Below are 20386 nucleotides of genomic sequence, written 5' to 3' on the forward strand. Positions count from 1 at the left end.
TAATTTTTATTCTCCTCCATTGAGTTTGAGGCCTTGTAGAAGGAAAAATATTAAAATCACATGAGAAATACACTAAGTGAAATCATTTCTTAGCCAAATAACTAGCTGAAAGTAAGGCCACAGTTCTATTTCTTCTTGATTTCTATTAACTATTATAACAAACAACTGATTTAATACTTCTTGGGTAAAAAAAAAAAGAGAGAGAGAGAGAGAGATTCAAAACTTAATTCACAAATTCTTGTGAATTATTCAGTCTTTAAGCAGCCATTCATCAAAAGTTTGTGATGCTGTGCTTGGTAGTGGGGAAGAGGAGATGAGAGGGGGAAATGAATGCCAGTAAAGTAAAGTAGATATTTAAATCCTGAAAACAAATTAATTACATGCTTTCAGCACATATCCACCACACATATACACACATGTGTATGTGTGTTTACTATATTTTACAAGGGGAAAAATCAAGATTTTTTTTGGATTTGATTCATTTAATTGTCAGTTGTTTAAACTTCCTGCCCCTATTTTATGATACAAATAATGAAGCTTTGAGATTTTTATTTTCTTGGTCATATAGCTGTAAGAGAAAGTTTCTGACACTATAACTGATGTTTTAACAGATTATGTAGGCAAATCAGACAATGCCAGTGTGTGGTAATTTCCAGACTAAGGAAAGAGCTGAATATGGCCTCTGGTGCTAACACTGGAAGAGATTTAGGCAAAGGCAGCCATTCTTTATCATCTGTACTAAGAAATTTCCAAAGGCAACAGAGAACAAAGCAGGAGAAAAAAATTAACCAGTCTTTTCAAGACAACTAGAACAGAATATGCCTTTCAGATTTCTTAGCATTGAAGATACTGAAGCCATAGGAATTCTGTGTTATCAAGGTCTCACACATGTGAGTACATAGACTGGAAAGAGGCTTCCTTCGGTGAAATATTTTGTTTCACACTCTTTCTGTATAAGCAACTTCCGGAGTCTGGCTTCAAAATGTTTAATTGGCTAATTTTTTTAATAGAAGACAAAGGCTAAAAAGGCAATGCCAGCTTCTCACTTTATAGGTACAAGCAAGTAGAGCTTTGCAATAGCTGTGAGGTGGTGACTGGCAGGGAACTTGTTCACAGACCAGGGGGCCTCCTAACCTGAGTTTCAGTGTACCCCTGCAGTGAGCCAGAAACCAAGTCTCCCTTCCTCCCATGTTGTTTTGCTAAATTGTGATAATAATTAAAGAAAAAATAGCCCTTACACATTGTGTAGTTCAGAAATTAAGCCAGTAAATAGTTTTAATGAGCCAATTTTATTTTTTAAAAAATGTTTGAGACATTTTTCTTTATCTTTTATTGAAAATCTGTTTCTGAGATAAAAATACAAAAATATCATGTACACGAGGCATGTCGATTTTATATTTTCTTAAGTATGTAAAGTAGTATCTAAGATACAATAATTTTTCTCTCATAAATATATAATAAGATATACTTTTCTATTTTAAATTCTTAGTTCCTGCTTAAAAGTAAATTGATTCTCTAATATGCATTCATTTGTATGTGTAAGAATGTACACTATGCCCTTATAATGGTTAAACCATGTAATAATCCAGTCAACCATTAAAAGATTGGTTTTAAAAATAGTCTAGTAATTTATTTCATGAAACACCTTGTATTTTAACAGAAATAAATCAACAACAATATTTTAAGAAACTTAATGGTTATCATTATATATTTTCAAATTTGTTAAAAAGCAGATTATAATATATTATGAATAATATGGTAAAAATTTATTTTCTCTATGCAGAAAGTACAATAAAAACCTAAAATATATTAAAACAAATATTTACTAGATATCAGGATTATGAAAGAACTGAACTTTGAATGAACGTATGTTACTTCTATATTTAGAGAAAAACATTTTAAATAGATTATTAAAATCATAAGTTAGGCCTTTTGTTCCCCAGTAATGTTAATGACATATATTATCTATAAGTTATTATGTGAGGTTTATGGAATTGATTAATAATTACCTTTATTTCTTAAAACCAAGAAGCCTCTAAGTTTCTTATGAAGAAATTAAACTTTTAATAATTCAGTTGTGTATTAAACAAAACTATAGGAAAGAAATGAAAGTCTGGTAAGTATTTCTCCACTCTTTCTTACACTTGGCACTCTGTGTGGTCCACATCACTCTATGAGTTAACATTTTTGGGGAGGGGTACCAGGAATTGAACTCTGGGGCACTTAACCATTAAGCCACATCCCCAGTTCTATTTTGTGTTTTATTTAGAAACATGGTCTCACGTAGTTGCTTAACACCTCGCTTTTGCTGATACTGACTTTGAACTCAAGATCCTCCTGCCTTAGCCTTCCAAGATGCCGGGATTACAGGCATTGTACCACCATGCCCAGTTGAGTTAACTTTTCGTTGCAAAATATTGCAAACAAATATATTGCCTGCAAGATATTTCCCGAGACTAATCTACAGTGGTCTTCTCAGGCCCTCATTAATGTACATATTTGTATCTTATACTTTCATGTGATTTGTTTTATCATGTTCTCAAAGAATTGTCTCATTACTACAAAAAAAAAAAGATGGAAGAAAATATGGGGCTAAGAGGAAAAATAACTTGTATCATTCCTGCTTAGGGCATCTACTCTCACCACTGCTCATAAGTGATTTTATTCTTAAAGATTATGTCCCGCCAAATAGCAAATTATGTAAAATAGTTCATAACAGCTCTATATTAACATAAAAGTGTAATCCTATTACAACGTAGTACTGATTTGTCTGCCACCCATGATTGAGTTTCTAGACACAAGAAATGACTTTTATCAGTTTCCATAGGACCACGGAGGGCTGGCCAATAAAGCTCATAGTGAGAAATCACGTTATACAAGGCAGAGTTGAAGAAGGTGAATATATTCATTCAGAACAAGGAGAGATAAAGAGTAACATTATAGCCAAATTCCAATTTCAGAAGTTTATCATTGTAAGTTATAGAAGCACAGTGTCTCCATGGGGCAAGTGAGCAATAAGTCATTGGAGGACATATTTTAACTGTGTAAGAAGGATTTTACATTTCACATTTCATATCTCATGCAGCTGTTAGTGTTCAAAAAGGAGTAAAATAAACTTAGTATTTACCTACTTTCTCAAAATATTGTATTTGTTACAGTTTTTGTATATAGTTATTATTACATATTTATATGTTTGTCCATCTGTAACAACCAAATCACATCAACCTTAAAAAGTAGCTGTCTAAATCCAAAATTCCACAAAAAGTAAAAGAATGGGCAAATTAAGAATGTTCTAAAAGTTATCACCGGAGAAATATTTTTAAATGAGGGTATAAAGATGAAGACAATGAGAACATAAGTGGAACATCTTCTCAAATATTGTGTAGTTGAGAAATAATAAACAGGAACTTTAATAAGTTGTAGTTATTTATAAGTAGGAAAATCCTAAATTTTCCTATCACATTTTATCACTTAAATATATTCAACAGTGACAACTCATGTTGATAATAAGACAATTTGTGTAGCACACTGGAGGATATTGATCTGAGGCCTCTGACTCCTTCTTCTGGGAGAGAGGTAATCAATCTCTTACCAAACATGAACCACCTTCACTTCACACCATGTTTCACAGCACACCTGTTAGAAGCCCTTGCCCTAAGTAAACAAGCTCTGACCACACAAGCCTATCTTACAAAAAGATTCTACTGTTCATCTTAAAAGTTGAGCCAAAGAGCAAAGCTCATCACACATTTAAGGAAAACTATAATGTAAAAACAGATAAAAATTAATTTTAAACCAAAAAACATTAGGAACAGCATACTCAAAAGAACAGTGAAACCACTTCTACCAATATTTAAGAAATTCAAGTGACAATGGAAAATAAAATGAACTAAAAAATGTGAAAAAATGAAATAATCATACAATAAGTTTTTATACCTAATATTTGAAGTTATCTTTAAGCAAAGAGGAGGCATATTTTTAAAAAATAGAACAAAGTGTGTAAGAGATTCTTTTTTTTAATGTTGGGGGTGGGGGAGCAAGAGAAATTATAAGCAAGAGAATATGAGAATAAGAATTCCAGGAAAAAGAAGTCAGGAAGAACAAAGTTAATAATAATTTTTATGAATCTGATTATATGAGGTAGAGACTTAAAATTTCACTAAAAAGTATGCAGGATAAAGAATTTTTTTAAAAAAAACTATTCTTCATTTTAGTTATCAGAATGCAAAGTTGGACAAACCTTTCCAAAATTTCAGAGAGAAAAAATAAATGTTAAAGAAATACAAATCAGCCTAGTGGGTGGTACACACCTGTAATCCCAGCAACTTGGTAGGCTGAGGCAGGGGAATTGCAAGTATGAAGCCAGCCTGGACCCTGTCTCGAAATTTACTATAAACAAAGAACCAAAGTGACATTAGAGTTTGCAGGAACATGACAACAAGGATGCTAGGAATTCATGGAGCAATGCATTTTATGTTGCAAGAAACATGATTTTGAACCAAGAATGCTAAATGTGGCCAGATGGTCAATGTACTCCAAAAATGATCTAGTTAAGTAAATAAAAACACATATACCTTCCAAGTAATTTTGTGAACATGTTAGTGTCTCTTTCAAAATTAAGGAACCAAGTCAAGAAAGAATGAAACATGACATACTGAGAACAGAGAAAGTTATCCAGTAAAACTGTAAGGAAAACAGATGGATGTACTATCCAGGACTATTTAGGAAAATAGATTTAATAACATACTAATATAAAGGAGTATTTGAAAAACACTGATGATATTATAAATATAAGTATGGAATAAAATAAATATAATTGAAACTATGAAAAATACTAAATATATTAAAAGAAAATAAATGGGGAAAGGATAATTGCTTTAAGCCATTGGAAGATATGTTTTGGTAAAGACATATTAAATTAAAAAAGACTTGCATGGAAATGCAACTCAAATCAAAGAGAGTTAAATTTAAAATTATATTACATATTTAAATATTTATAAAATTATCTCAGTCATGGGTTCAAGTTTGCTACCCACAAATTGTGTTTGACCACATATTACAAATTTGCATGAATTTTTTATATAATAGGTGGATTTATATGGAGCTAAAGGTGATGCTGCCAAATATCTACTTCAATTGGCAAATACCCATTTTATGTAAAGGAAGAAGTTGTGTCACACTATAACCTATAACAGTGGCTCAGCTGTCCAATCATAAATGACTTTTATAATTTTAGGATTTTGGTAAAGTTGAGAAAATCTTAGTTTTCTCACCAGTAAAATATGCATGAAATGGTAAGTTTTATAGTATCCTTCTGAGAACTTAACTTGTTTAAACAAGGGAAGTTGTTATAATAGAGTCTAATGTAATAAGTTATTACCTCATAAAGGAGTTGCAAAAATTAACTGAATGTATTTTTAAATGACAATTTGAAAAACTGCCTAATATAGTACTTTAAATTAGTCAACTATTAAATGTGGTAGTTGTACTATAAATAGAATACATAGACACCTGCACAATAATGAGAATAATACAACCAATCTATGTTGGTTCAAATATTTTTTTTTCTGATTAAAAATTCCTCTTGAAATACTAACAAAATAATAAGGATTCATCTCTTTCATAAATTTTACAATTGCTTCATATCACTTTCTGTGTTTGCCTGTATGAGAGTGTGTCAATAAAGCAAATTACATATGAGTCACGAACAACTCAAACAAATTGACATAAAAATAAAATTTGACAAAATTTTTTCAATTAATGGGAGAATCAGGACAATGAAGCAGTGCTTAATTTGTCATAGTATGAACAAAAAAATCTATAGATAATATCTGTCTCATGCTAAAAATGAAGCAAAGAATCCTGGACATTGTTTTATTAATTAACTATTGGAAATATTGTTTGATCTAATTTTACAAATATTGCTTTGGAATTTATTTTGGTTTGGTAAGACATCTATTATTTATCTTGAAATCCCAAATCAATAAATCATGAAGTACACAAATGCATTAGAAATTAGCACTTTGATAAATTATCAATTCCTCTGCTATGTTGCTCAATGTCAAATATGGGTTATAGTGGAGCTAGTTTTTTAAATGATAAGACTATAAAATAAAGATCTAAGTCTTAATATATATTACTTATATTTAGTTTTAAGCATACAAAACTGATTTCAAAGTTGTGTACTAAATATTCATTTAATGTGAAATCCTATAATATATATGTATTTTTTAAAAATATCATTTAATATCAAAAAAGCAAATCCATAAATATAAATCTAAATTTGACTGAAATAGACTATTTGGGTACTTATAAAACAAAAAACAATGAATAATGCATTTCTATAGAGCTGAATTCCTGATTTAAAACAAAAATGCAAATAAAATTAAACAAATTTTTGTAGCAAGCTCTACAAATAAAAGCAAATTCGATACTTAACTCAGAGTTCCTTTCACCCTATAGTTGATCATTATGGTGGCTATGAGCAAAGGCTTTGGTTTCAGCTGAATGAGTTTCCCCCCATTGCATTTGTTAAAAGTCCTGACTTTAGATGACCTGCATTATCATGTGGTATGGTATAGAGATACAGGGTGTCCACCAAAAACTCATGTGTTGGACAATTCCAGAAGGTTTAGAGATGAAATGATTGGGTTATGAGAGCCTAAATTTAATCAGTGAATTAATCTACTGATACGGATTAAATGAGTGTAACTATGTTGGTAGGGTGTGGCTGGAGGAGGTGAGTCACTGGAGGCATGCCTTTGGGGTATATATTTTGTCTTTGTTGAACAGAGCTCTCTCTCTGCTTCTTGGTATGATATCTTAAACCACTTTTCTCCACCATAATCTTTTTCCATGATATTCTGCCTCACCTTGAGCCCCAAGGAATGGAGGAGGCTGTCTATGGATTGAGTCTTTGTAACTATAAGCCCCCAAATAAACTTTTTCTCCTCTAAATTGTTCTTGTCAGATTATTTGGTCACAGCAATAAAAAATCTAAGTAAAACTTCATGTAAGTGTTTACATTTATAAAAAAAAGTGTGAGTCATAGAGGTAGGATAGTTTTAACTTTCAATGCAATAATACACATCAAATATTTTATACTGTGTTTCACATATTGTAGTACCTCCTAATATATTAATTGCTGTGTTTCTATCATTTTAGGGAAGAAGAGGGGCTACAGATGAGAATTACTTTCTGAATTCCCCAAAACTCATATAAAATGGTCTTAAGTTATTTAATCATTGTTTTTAACAGCAGAGTTTTTTGGTTGCTCTTATGGTGGTGCTTCTTGTTCTTGCTTTTGCTTGTTTTGGGGTCTTATTTTCAGTTAGCTGCTTGAAACTCTGGTCACTTAATGCATGCCTTAAAATTAAAAAAATAAAAAAACTAAAAACTGAGAAAAAAATTAAAAATAAAGAAAAAACACACCAGAGAATATCTAAAAAATGTCCTCTGGTAATAAATATGTATCTTCAGTGTCAGTTACTGGAAGAGTAAATGGAAGTTCTGTGGTTTCAGAACTTTGAAATTTGGGAAGTCTGTGATTGCATTTAAATGCAAAAATCCCACCTTTTACCATTAGAAAAAGAAAAAGAAAAAAAAAAGAAGTCCTGAGCCTATATAGTTACCTTTCTGAAGAAGGAAATGCTAATGGCTGGGGACCACAAAGACTTAGCTATCTATTACTTCTAGTTCATAGGGTATGCACTTCTGGTTATTAAATATTTCAGATTAAAGAAGAAAAACTAAAGGAGCACTACATGTAAAGTATCCCATGCTAACATAATCCTCTAATAAACAAGTGCCAGCCTAGTGCAGTGATATTGAAGAGGAAAAGGAAGCCACACTCCAGGTACAACTCCGCTGTAAGGAAAAGAGCACTCTCTACAAAAGAGGTCATGAAGGAAATCATGATAGCAGTGGGGGTGGATGGTTTGAAGGAAATATAAATTTGTTTGAGTAAGAGGTCCTCCTTGGAGTAAGATTTATGGAATAGGACAAACTTCTTTCTGGAACTTCAGAGCCATATATACTGCTAGCCAAAATATCAGAGTCATGGCAGCCTTTGCCTGAATGTGGCCCCAGGTCAATGCTCAGGAAAGGAGAGGACAACTGAGCCCAATCTCAGGCCTAGCACACATTCAGGACTCTGAACTGCCTGATGGACTTCTAGCCAGCTGCTAAATTTATTGAAATTTATCTTCTCACAGTTTTCTTGTTTATTTGTATTATTATTTTAAATAGCACTCATTAACAATTTTCAATTCTACTAGGCAAAATTGCCCCTCACCAAATTTTTAATCTACCTTTTAAATCAAATATGAATCAAGTTCATTGTTTTAATATTCATCCCAGAGCATCAGCTACTGCTGCCCTGGATTTTTATTAGTTTTTTTTTTTCTTTTCTGTCTCCACAGCTGGGTCATAAAATACATTCCTAAGTAAACTCAGCTAACTAGGACTCATTCTCCCTTGGACAATTAATCCCTTTATTGTCTTTTAATCTCTACTATATTTTATCATTGGTTTACAACCTGAAAGCTTTTCTAAAAATACTATATGTAAAAATTTCCATGTAATGACATAATCACTGAGATATTAAAAAGAAAAAAAACTTCAGTATAGAGGCAGAAGCTTCAAGATAAATACTGAAGTCCTAAATTAGTGAAGACCCATCACATTTATTTGGAAATAAATGGCATACTTAGTTCTACTTTTGTCATAAAAAGTGTCATAAAAAAGTGTACAGAACAAAAAAAAAACATTTTTTTCTTTTATAAGTAACAAGAATGCCTCCAGATATCTGAATTAATCATGCAAGTTCTTGGTTAAATTCAATGTTCCATATAGTATACATGGAAATTATAGTTTAATGATATAATATTTCTTCCTTTTCATGTGTGTGCTACTCTGAAATTTTCAAAGTGGTCAATAAAACATTATTCTATAAATGATAAATTAGTAATAAACAAATAGTTATAAAAACAAATATTTATTTATTTTTAGTGAGCTTTGAAAGTGATACCTAACTTTTAAAGTTGTTTTCTAATATTAAAATAAAAATCATCCTGAGAATGATTGCTATATTGCAGCTGTAAAGCAAATCACACGTTCCAATCTTCATACAGAAACCTTTGATGTGAAATGATAACTTGATCATATGTGAAGATTGGGCCATTCAACAGTGTTTGATTTCAGGAACTATAAAAACAATCTATCTCTGTCAGTAGTCATAATATTTATCTGCATAGAAGAATCTATTCCAACAGTTCCTGTTTTATTGAAGAAGAAACTGATGTCACATTAATGAATTGGGAGAATTTGGATCAGAAGGCACATGAACTAAGCCAGACATTTTTGTTTTTTATTTTGAGACAGGATCTCACTAAGTTGCAGAAGGTCTTGTAAAGTTGCCCAGGCTGGCCTCAAAACTGCTATTCTCCTATCTCAGACTCCAGGGTTACTGGTATCACACATTTACAACATGGGGCCTAGCACTCAAGGGAATGCGAAACAATTTTGCAAGTGTGGTAAAGTCATATGTATCATCATGCCTTTGATTCTGTGTGATAATCAGTATTAATGTCACCTAGTTGCAGGTCATGTGAACTACAATAACAATCTCTAAATGTTATTCAAACAAATTTTCTGCATATGATGTCAGTTTAATTTTTGCTCTTAGGAAAGTATATTCTCTTTGTGGGAAATAAAAGTAGAATTGTGCACATTTCTGTAAACTTAGCAGACTTAAAGTGTCAGGATTACCAATATGCTAGTAATCACTTTTGTTGTACTATTTTGCCATTGCCCTTAAGAGTTCTCAAGACACTTTTGATTCGAAGCTTCTCCTTTGATTTCTGCAACAGACAGCAAAAGAGTGCTGCTGTCACAATTATTGACAGGGTGGAACATTGAGCCTTTAGGCTAAGTCAAAGAATCTAAGGCTTCATTGAAAACTTCTAACACCAATTGATTGAAACTACTTTTTTAGCCAGACACATTTGTTCCTTTATTAACTTACACAAGAGACACGAATTAAGTACGTATTATAAACCAAGATCTATAGTATTTCTGAGATTCCAAAAGAAAGTAAAGCTGAATCAGTCTGTAGGTCACTGGTGGAAGACACAGTAGGGGAAGGATAGACAGGAACCAAGACATTCTGAACATATAGGAAGTGAGTTTCTGTAAGAGGAGCTACTGATCCAGTCTTTGAAGTAGGCAAAGAAGATATTTCTAACATCAACAACAGCATGAATCCATAGCAGAATATGGAGCAGCACTATCTCTTAGGAAACTGCTATCTTACAGAGGCAGCATAAACACGAGTCCTTAGCGAGAGATGAACCTGGAGGTGTTGGGAGAGGCAGTTCACAAGAACATCTGAGATACTGCTGAGGACAAAGTCAAATTTACATTTTTACATAAAAGACAAGTGTGATTGAATTACACAGAATTGATGCTAGGTACTAAACAAGCAGCTTTGGGGTTATTAAAAATTGCAATACTATGATCTAGATGAGAAACTAATATTTTAATTAAAAATTATATCAGATAGGAGGGACATATTTTAACAATGATTCACTAATAATAGACTGGAATTAATTTGAAAAATAAGTTCTAAAAAAATCATTCTAGAATACAATCAAGACTTATCTTGTTCTCATTACTGGCAATTTTGCTTCTGAAACAACTGAAAACTATGGATGTTGACCAAGGTCTAGCACCTAGCAGCTAATAGGAATGAGATTGAGGAGTAGAACATACAGCTTTAGAGTAAAAGTCTACAGCACAGAAACCTTTCCAGGTAGGGAGCTAAATGTGATTTTATATAAAAGGTTAACTGATGATCAGAGAAGCAAGTAGAAAGCAAAGAGGAAATGGTGTTAAGGAAACCATAAAGCGAAATAACTTGAAGAAAGATTGGGACCTCCAAATTAAATGCCTTCAAAGAGAGCAGGAAACATGAGGAGCACCTTTCTCTCTTGAGAGCAAATTGAGTTGATTGGAAGCAGTACCTGAAAGCTGAAGCAGTGCTGTTGTGAGTTCTAAATGCTGAACAGATATTTGGAGTCTCAGGGGAACCAGGATTTTAATTAAGGTGAACTGTCAGTGACATCACACTGTCAAAGTGCAACACAAAATTTCCAATTCTTAGCAATTCAGACTTGTTAGTCTCCAAAATTAAGCAGCCAAGTTCTAACTTTTGTTGGACAGCAGAAAAAAAACAAATGTCCTATAGATCGAGTTTGGAGGTGCTGACTAGATAAATTTTAGAATGGAAAACAGAAATCAGACTGTCTTGATGTTCACACTACAGCTATGCCTGGGCCTGGTTTTGGAAAGAGCAGTGATATGTTTAAAATCCTGTATCCAAAAGATAATGCTGCAGTAATAGAAAAGTTTTTGTGAGAGGAGTTCTGATAGAATTCCATCTCAAATTATACAATAAATTACTGGAAATAGAGGAAGACTCTATGCTTTCATTGCAATGCTAAAGGACTGTGACAACTGTCATGATAAGCTTTCTCTATGTGCCAGTTATTACACTTAGGAGTTTTTCATATTTTTACATGAATTGATGCATTAATGAGTTCAATGAAGACTGGACAGTTTATACTTCCATTCTGAGGTAAAAGTGGCCAATTGGGTTTAAATAACTTGCAAAATATTGTTTGTGTAGAAGTAACAGAAAATCTAAGTCAAAGTCTAAAGTAGCATTTAAAAAATGGTTTCTGGTCTCAAATTATAGAAAGTGTTGATGGTTGAGCTTCAGGCATCATTAGTAAAAACAAAAAAAAACAAACAAACAAACAAAAAAAAAACAAACTTTATTTCCATTCTTGTAATTCTAGGGTTATGTCCTCTTCTGATTGACTTTTTCCATTCAAGTTCTTCCCAAGGTGTTCTAAAAGACTATCAATTTCAGACATCCACACACCTATTTCTAGAGAAAAAAATAAAGAGAACATTTTCTAGAAAGTCCCAGCACCTAGCTCTTTGAGTTTTGTTGGCTTGAAATGAGTCACATATACAATCCTGAAATAATCATTGTTAAAAAATTTAAAAAAAATTATATAGTTTAAACGTGAGCCTATTGATTCCACAGAATTCTACTTTTGCATGCATGGAAGAGTGGGTGATAGAAATAGTGCTAGTGTATGGACAGTTTAGGGACTGCTTTCTCTGTCTCTCTCTCTCTCTCTCTCTCTCTCTCTCTCTCTCTCTCTCTCGTATTTTATTGTATTTTCACTGGATATGATGGCAAATGCCTGTAATCACAGCGATCCAGGAAACAGGCTGGAGGACTGCAAGTTGGAATTCAGCTGTACTTTACTGAGACACTGTCCCAAAATTAAAAATAAATAAATAAAAATAAAGGTATGTAGCTCAGTGGTAGAGCACTTGCTTGGCATGTGTGAGGTCTTAGATTTAATCTCTAGTACTACACATGCACTTAAATTACTTTATCATTATAATAACTTTCATAAGATCACATTTCCATTTAATTAGAGTACTTCTGAATTCAAGTATATATAGTGGGCCAATTTTATTATAGTCTACTTTTTTTGTATTTTATTATATTTTAAAAATACGTCCCAAAGTCACTTTGTCTAATACATAGAAAATAAAATTCAGATGAGAATTTAATATTAAGGGAAGAGCTCATCACTCATGTTAGTGTTAAGCTTTGTTAGCCTATAGGTGATGAAAAAAGAAAAAAAAACATAAATTTTTGTGTATTTATTTTATTTTACATGTATTTAAATAGCATATACTACATACACTTTTCTAGATAATAAAATTCATGGTTTTTCAATTTTATGTATTTTTCTTTTCAAATGTTAGCTGAATAAATTTCAGAATGTATATCATTCCATACATCCTATTATATGTCTATAACATTTACAATGTTCTAATACAATGTACATAAGGCAAAAGTAAAAAAACAAAAAACAAAAATATGATGCACCTCTTGATAAATCTAATCTTTCCCCAAGCATTTGAGATGATTTTTACTTCATAGTGGTGAGGATGCAAATGGATTTAGGCAGTCTCAGAATGATAAACAGCAAAGGACGTATTTGATGAATAGAATATTCCTATATATTGGGAATATTTTAAAGAAGAATTTAATAGAAACTGTATGTTAGATTTAATACACTTAAATTGTCTATGCATTTCCAGCAAGTTTATGTACTTATTTACTAAGTACCCAAAATGCAAGTAATATAATATGCAGAATATAAAATTTTCATGCTAAAAGTGGCATTGGCAGAATATATGTTTATGCAATATGCTTTCTTGTATGTTGAAAGTGATATCTGTAGATACAATAGAATGTATGTTGACTGAAAGGATAAATTCATGCACCAACAAATTAATGACTACTTCAGTTGAAGTTGTGAATTAATATGACTGCAATCTACCATTGTCTTGCTACAGTCATCTGTGGAAGTATCAAAGACAGTGATATTAGCATTGACCTTCAATTCCTGTGTTATGAAATGCAGACAGTAGAGATACTATAATGACTTTCAGACACTGTTGATATCACTCTTAACTTAATCAAATAAATAAAGCACAATTATCACAAGACATATTCAAGCAGAAGCAAGGCCTATGTGGTTCCATTGTGAAAAAAAAGTGACTAGTCTTTTCTGTGTTCCAGAACCCATATACACTGTGATAGAAATTATGAAGAAGAGACAATAAAGACAACTTAATCTCACCAGGGACAAAGCATAATATTTTAAAGTATGTATGCAATGTACATGCACACACAATATGTTAACATATATGCATAAAAAGTTCTAATTAGTACAACCTAATTTCATGAACCCTGTTGTGGTGGCTCACACCTAATTCTAGCAACCTGAGAGACCGGGGCAGGAGGATCACAAGTTTGAGGCCAATCTTGGGAACTTATCAAGACTCTGCATCAAAATTTAAAAAGGGAGGGGTGTTGGGGTGTATTTCAGTGATAAAGTATCCCTTGATTAAACCCCTAGTAATGCTAAAGGGAAAAAAAACAAACCAAAAAAAGGTGTTCCACAAAAATCACGAACCAAGATAAAATAAAAAACTAAAGGTAAAAAAAAATAAAAATAAGCTAGAAAATGACCAATTTGCCGATTAATATATAACATAATGTGTAAAGGACAGATGATTAAGAATATGATACCAATTTATATTTGTGTGTGTGTGTGTGTGTGTATGTGTGTGTGTGTTTGTGTGTGTGTGTGTATCTAATGCATACACAAGATGGAAATAACAATAAACATAAGGTGATGGACTACCAAAGTGCAGTCAAAACACAACTGCATATGAGAACTGATGAGAATGCTAGAAATCATACATTGGCCAAAATGTAAATTAGTATAGTCCTTTGTAGAACAACTTGACAATGGATATTGATATGTTTGAATTCAAATGCCTTTAGACTGAGCTGTGCCAATGGAATTATTTGTGTTAGAATTATTTGTGTTCAGAATTATTTGTTAGAGACAATAAACAGAATCTTTTAAAATAAGTACTCACTAAGTAATTATTAGTTAAAAATCAGAAGAATTTTTTTTGTGCTTTTGTAGGATGTCTACTCAAGATTTGAGTGATCAAAGTAACGTTTGAGAATGTGTGCATGTTTCTATATTTTATATAAAAGAAAGCTGAAACAGGGATAATTGGGTAATTAGACGGTACAATGAGTTATAATGAGACAAAGACAATGACGTGTTGGAGAAGTAGGATAGGCCTAACAATAGCTTTGGAAAGCCATACACATTCATTTTCTCTATTATCCCTTCTGTGTCATTTGTTATCCCCAGTGAGTGTGGCTCAGTTCTTCCTGGATCCCTCAGCACATTTAATGTGACCTATCCCTAGATTTTGTCTCTCCGTGGAATAAACTTTCTTCAAAAATCCTCATAGAAGCCAGGAGTAGAATGGTGGTTCCCAAGAGCTGGGAAGAGGGGGATTGTGGAATTCTTGGTCAATCAGGGTAAATATATTCAGGAGATGTACTGTACAACACAGTGACTGTAATTAATAACAATGTACAGGTGGATTTACATACAATGAAAGCATTGCGATTTGAAAATAATTTAAGTATTGAATAATACACTCAACATACGAAAATCACAGTTGAGCCTAAACCTGCTTTCAACATGTTAAGAACCATTATGTTAGGTTAGAGTTGGGTGAAATCAACATGAACTTATTTTATAAGAAAGTGCTGAATATTTTATTTAATTTGTAATACCTATCTCCAAAAAAGAGCATTGGTGGTTTACCCTCATGGTCAAATGGTTGCCTGTGGGAGCTGTTGCCTGCTGTTGATGCTTCTGAGATTACTAAGGGGGTGTCCTATCTACTGTGTATCACTAGCTCAGGCAAAGAGCATATTTCACAATTTGAAGTATGGTTTTTACTGACTGTAAAATGAATGTATGCACAAATTTCATATTATTTTGAAACTAAAACAAAAAGTCTTAAGTTGAATTGTCACTAAGTCAGAAACTATCTGTATTATATACTTGAAAATCACTAATGAAATTAGTACAAATTTTAAGGTTTTTTTAACCCAAAGATTGATAAGTATGTCAAGTAATGCATATAAAAAGTAACTTAATTTAGCTACTCCATAGTGTATGCAAATATTTTAAACATCACGCTGTATACAATAAGGATATAGAATATTATTTGTTAAAGAAATGAACTAGGGCTGGGACTGTGGCTCAGCAGTACAGCTCTCACCTAGCACAGGCGAAACCCGGGTTCGATTCTCAGCACCATGTAAAAATAAAAGCATTTTGTTGTGTCCGTCTACAAAAAAGATTCTCTCTCTCTCTCTCTCTCTCTCTCTCTCTCTCTCTCTTTTCTTAAAAAAAGAAATGAACTAGAAAAAAGTACAAAAATTTTACCTCATTTTATTCATTTGTCCATATAAATTATTTGTCTCAAATATTTTTTCCTGATCACTATAGAAAACATTCCTCAATTTTATTCTGAATTGTAATCCACCCCTAAATTTATATGTCCAATACCAAACTATTCATGTGTATTTCAAGACACAGCATTTCAAGAGTTCTTAAGCATAAATGAAGTCATAAGGGTGGGGCCCTAAACTGATAGATCTGGTCACCTTATATGAAGATGAAGAGATGGCAGAGCTCTCCCAGTTCACATGAGCACAAAGGAAAGACCATGTGGACAGAGTGAGAAAGTGGCCATCTGGAAGGGAAGAAGAAAAGTCTTACCAGAAAAAAAAAATTCAAAGTTTGGTCTTAGACTTCTTCCCTCCAGAAATGTGAGAACATTGCTTTCTGTTGTTTAAGCCACCCCAGCCTTTAGTATTTTGTTGCTTCTATTGTTTATCATAGTCTTACTAATACCACATCCAAATTGGATCTCAAATGAATTCTAAATATGATCATTTAGATGTTAGGGAACACTTACTTAGTTCAGTTTCTCTCAATTGGGTTCCCTGATGCATTTTCTTTCTTCACTATTGTTTTTTTTTTCTTCACTATTGTATAATACAACTCCATGTTCAATTTTTCTGTTGCTCTTAGTTTTATATGTATATGTTAAGGTTGGCTTAACTATTACTAAAAATACACTATTAAATTTGTAATGATTAGGGCAGTGTAAAGTGAACTTGAAGTGATTTGATACTCTGCCTCAAACATTTTGCACACTATCTGCAACCATTTATAAAGTAATGTTTTGTCTGTGAACTACATTCTCTCTGCACTGCAGTTAGAATGTTGTATTATTGTATTTGAATTTGAGGCATAGGAAATAAATTCCAGGCTGTTGTCAACATAGAAGACCCCTCCATTTTCATTGCAAATCATTGATTAGTATATTATTTCCCTATTGCACACTAAATGCCTTCGCCTCAAATCCACAATCTTTTCCTACTTCCTGGGCATTTAGTAATTAATAATGTTAAGAACAACTGGTGTGTGAGTTTAGCACTGAAGAAGGTAGTCTTGCTTAGAAGCATAAATATTCCTTAAATTTAACTGAGAATTATTTTTTTAAATTTTTTATAGTTTTAGATGAACAGAATGCCTTTATTTTATTTTATTTTTTGGGGCTGATAATGATCGAACTCAGTGCCTCACACACTCTAGGCAAGCACTCTGCACTGAGCTACAGCCCCAGCCCTCTAACTGAGAATTCTTAACAACATGAAACATGTAACAACATGAAAGTTTTGTTTTTTGTGTTAGTATAGAGAAAAGCATGGGAAAGTTGACATAGCAAGCCAGGATTCACCTATTCTTAAATTGAACAGACAGCTCTTTTTAATAATGTGCTTCAAGTAGAGAAACATGTATTCTTGCTATCATGTGACTAATAGGATTGAATGAAAAATCTCTGCTACTTATATGTATTAATGAAGTACTCTCACTCTTTTAAGTGACAAACTTTTTAAATGATTCACACAAGATTTTAATATTAGATTTCAAGAAAAAAATTTCTCCAACATGTTTATTGGAAGTTCATAATAACATTAAAAACAGACACGTAAAAAGGAAGACAAGATTATATTTGTATTCCTCTTTGATATTGCATGTGGTATAGGTTTGGCAAACTTTTATTAAATTTATTACTACATATATCTATTTTGTTAAATATTTTTATTTGCTACTTATTAAAAAATGTTTTAAGTTCAAATGTACCTATACAGTAGAACAATTCACACATCTCAAACTGCAATTTCATATTTAGGATTGGGGTAATATTTAAAATTGATAGGCTTTTCTATAAAACACATGTATGGTAAAGAAATAGACGTAATGAATCTGAGGGTAAAGATCACTGTTGAGGAGAGGAAAATTTATTCTTGATAAAATGTTCATATCTACAACATTGAGCAAAGATCAGTTTTGATGACTCCTTAAGACAAGAACATAGTGATTCACAGCAGCAAACACTAATCAATAATGAAATTTCTTGTGTGTGTGTGTGTGTGTGTGTGTGTGTGTGTGTGTATGTGTGTAATTATGGTTTCATTATGATTAGTGGTATGATTAATTCAACTATTGATGGCATGGAAATGTTGGTGCTGGTGATGGACAATACTACTCATCACTCTTATCTACTTAGCAATATATTCCTCCTTTCCTTCTAGAAGTTTCTTGCCCTGGGAAAGGCTGCTATAACATGTTTTTCATTTGTTGATAAAATATACCAAAGCATATTAAGCAAAAGCATTTGATATTGAATATCTACAAAAAGTTGTCATTTATTTTATAATTTTATTTATTTGTTTATTATTGATTTATTGTTTTGTGGTACAATACCCTCAGCTCTTCTATTTTGTATTTTGAGACAAAGTCTTGCTAAGAGGCAGAGATTGGTTTTGAACTTGGAATCCACCTGCCTCAGCTTCTTACTGAGCTGGGATTTGAAGTACACTCCACTGTGCCCAGGGAAAGTTAGCACTCTAATCTCTAATACTTTACTTTTTTAAAAAAGTAATGGTGAAGAGTGGATTTATTCCTTTAGACTTTATAAGACTTAGTTTATTCAAAGTTCAAATTGGTACCAACTTGAGAGAAAAGGCTAAATAAATAACTGAATGGAAAGGGCCAACTGTGCTTTCCCCAAATACAGCAACTACTCTGAATGCCTCCAAGGGATAGAGTGCACAGTAAAACTTAGGATGCACACATGCACACACACACATACTGCTCAGTATATACATATGTGTGTGTGTTTATGCTTAGCAGAGATTTCTAATTAAAAGCAAAATATAATTTTTTACAAGTTATGTATAATATCTTTGATTTTTTTTTACTCATTTAAGAATAACAATGTTGAAGAAGACATTGGGAAGCGGTACTTAAAAAGTTCTTGACTGATTAATGAATGTGCTTAAGTAGATAAGAGAAAAATACAAAAAAATTCTCTCCAACTTCCCTTTAGTACTTAAATAATATTCTCAATTTCAAAAAAAAAGGAGTAAAGCTGCAGATAATTTTGACTGTCTTCAGTGTTTTTCAATGCCAATGAACCCTCAGTTTAATTTAGTCTTGAGACCAAGAGGTGTTCTGTAGCTATTTGACACTGCAATTAAATATGGTTTTTTCAATTTTTTAAGTATTCTTTTCTAATTAAAGGCTTCCTAAAGTGTGTATGCAGTTGCTGCTTTGTAACCTGAAATTGCAAATCACTTAACCTCTAAAGTTCAGTAAGCCTCTAAACCTTTTAGCTTAGCTATTGATATTCTAATCATAAAATTAAAGCATCCACAGTAAGCAGATGAGCTAATGTAAGTGGTGTCCATGTTTTCTTTAGTGTAGAAATCAATAATACTATCTTGACAACTTTCAGTTCAATGATCTATCTACTGGAAATGGACTTAACTTTTAAAATAGATGTCTAAAATATGTGCTATTTGAAGAACAGCTCTATGATTCCACATTTTTAAATTTATTTTAACTCATATGTGAAAATATAGCAATTATATATATTAATGATATGTTGTGTTATCCTTTGACACATGTAAAAATTGTGAAATGTTTAAATGAAATTAATGAATCTCCTCAAATATTTATTATTTATTTATGATGAAAACCTTAAAAATACTATTTTCTTGCTTTTAGATGATAAGTTATTGTTATCTATAGTCCCCTAGATGCAGTACCACACCAGAGCATCTTGCTCTTCCTTTTGTTACTCAGAATATTCATCAACATTTCCCCTATTTTCCACAACTCTGACTTCCCCAGCCTTTGTGAACCACCATATCACTCTCCACCTTTATAATATCAAATGTTTAGATTCCATACAAAGGTAAGATCATGCAATACTTGTCTTTCTGTGCCTGGCTTATTTCATTTAACATAATGATCTATAGTTCCATCCATGCTGCCACAAGGGACAGGGTTTAAATTCTGGGGCAGATTATTATCCTCTTTGTAACTTTTTTTTAATCTCCTCATCAGTTGAGCAACACTTTGGTTGTTTCCATTTCTTGGCTATTGTGAATAGTGCCACAATGAGCAGAGGAATGCAGATGGACTTCCACATTCTGATTTCATTGTCTTTAGATATATTTCTCTTAGAACCACTGGTTCAAAAAGTTGTTTTGTTATAAGATTTTTTAGGATCTTTCACACTAATTTCCCAAATGGATGTACTAATGTGCATTCTATCAAGCATTGAGCAAGAGTTCTGTTTTTTCCCCATCTTCACCAGCTCTTGTTAGCCTCTAAGTCTTTTTGATACTAACCATTTGTAATAGGGTGATGTGATATCTCACTGTGGTTCTGATGTATTGTTATATGATGTTTTGATGGTAACAGTTAAATTTTCTTCTGTGGCATAATATCTCATGACATCCATGAGTAATGCCAAATTCCAA

The sequence above is a fragment of the Callospermophilus lateralis genome, unplaced genomic scaffold, assembly GCF_048772815.1.
Source record: "Callospermophilus lateralis isolate mCalLat2 unplaced genomic scaffold, mCalLat2.hap1 Scaffold_121, whole genome shotgun sequence".
Classification (NCBI taxonomy): Eukaryota; Metazoa; Chordata; class Mammalia; order Rodentia; family Sciuridae; genus Callospermophilus; species Callospermophilus lateralis.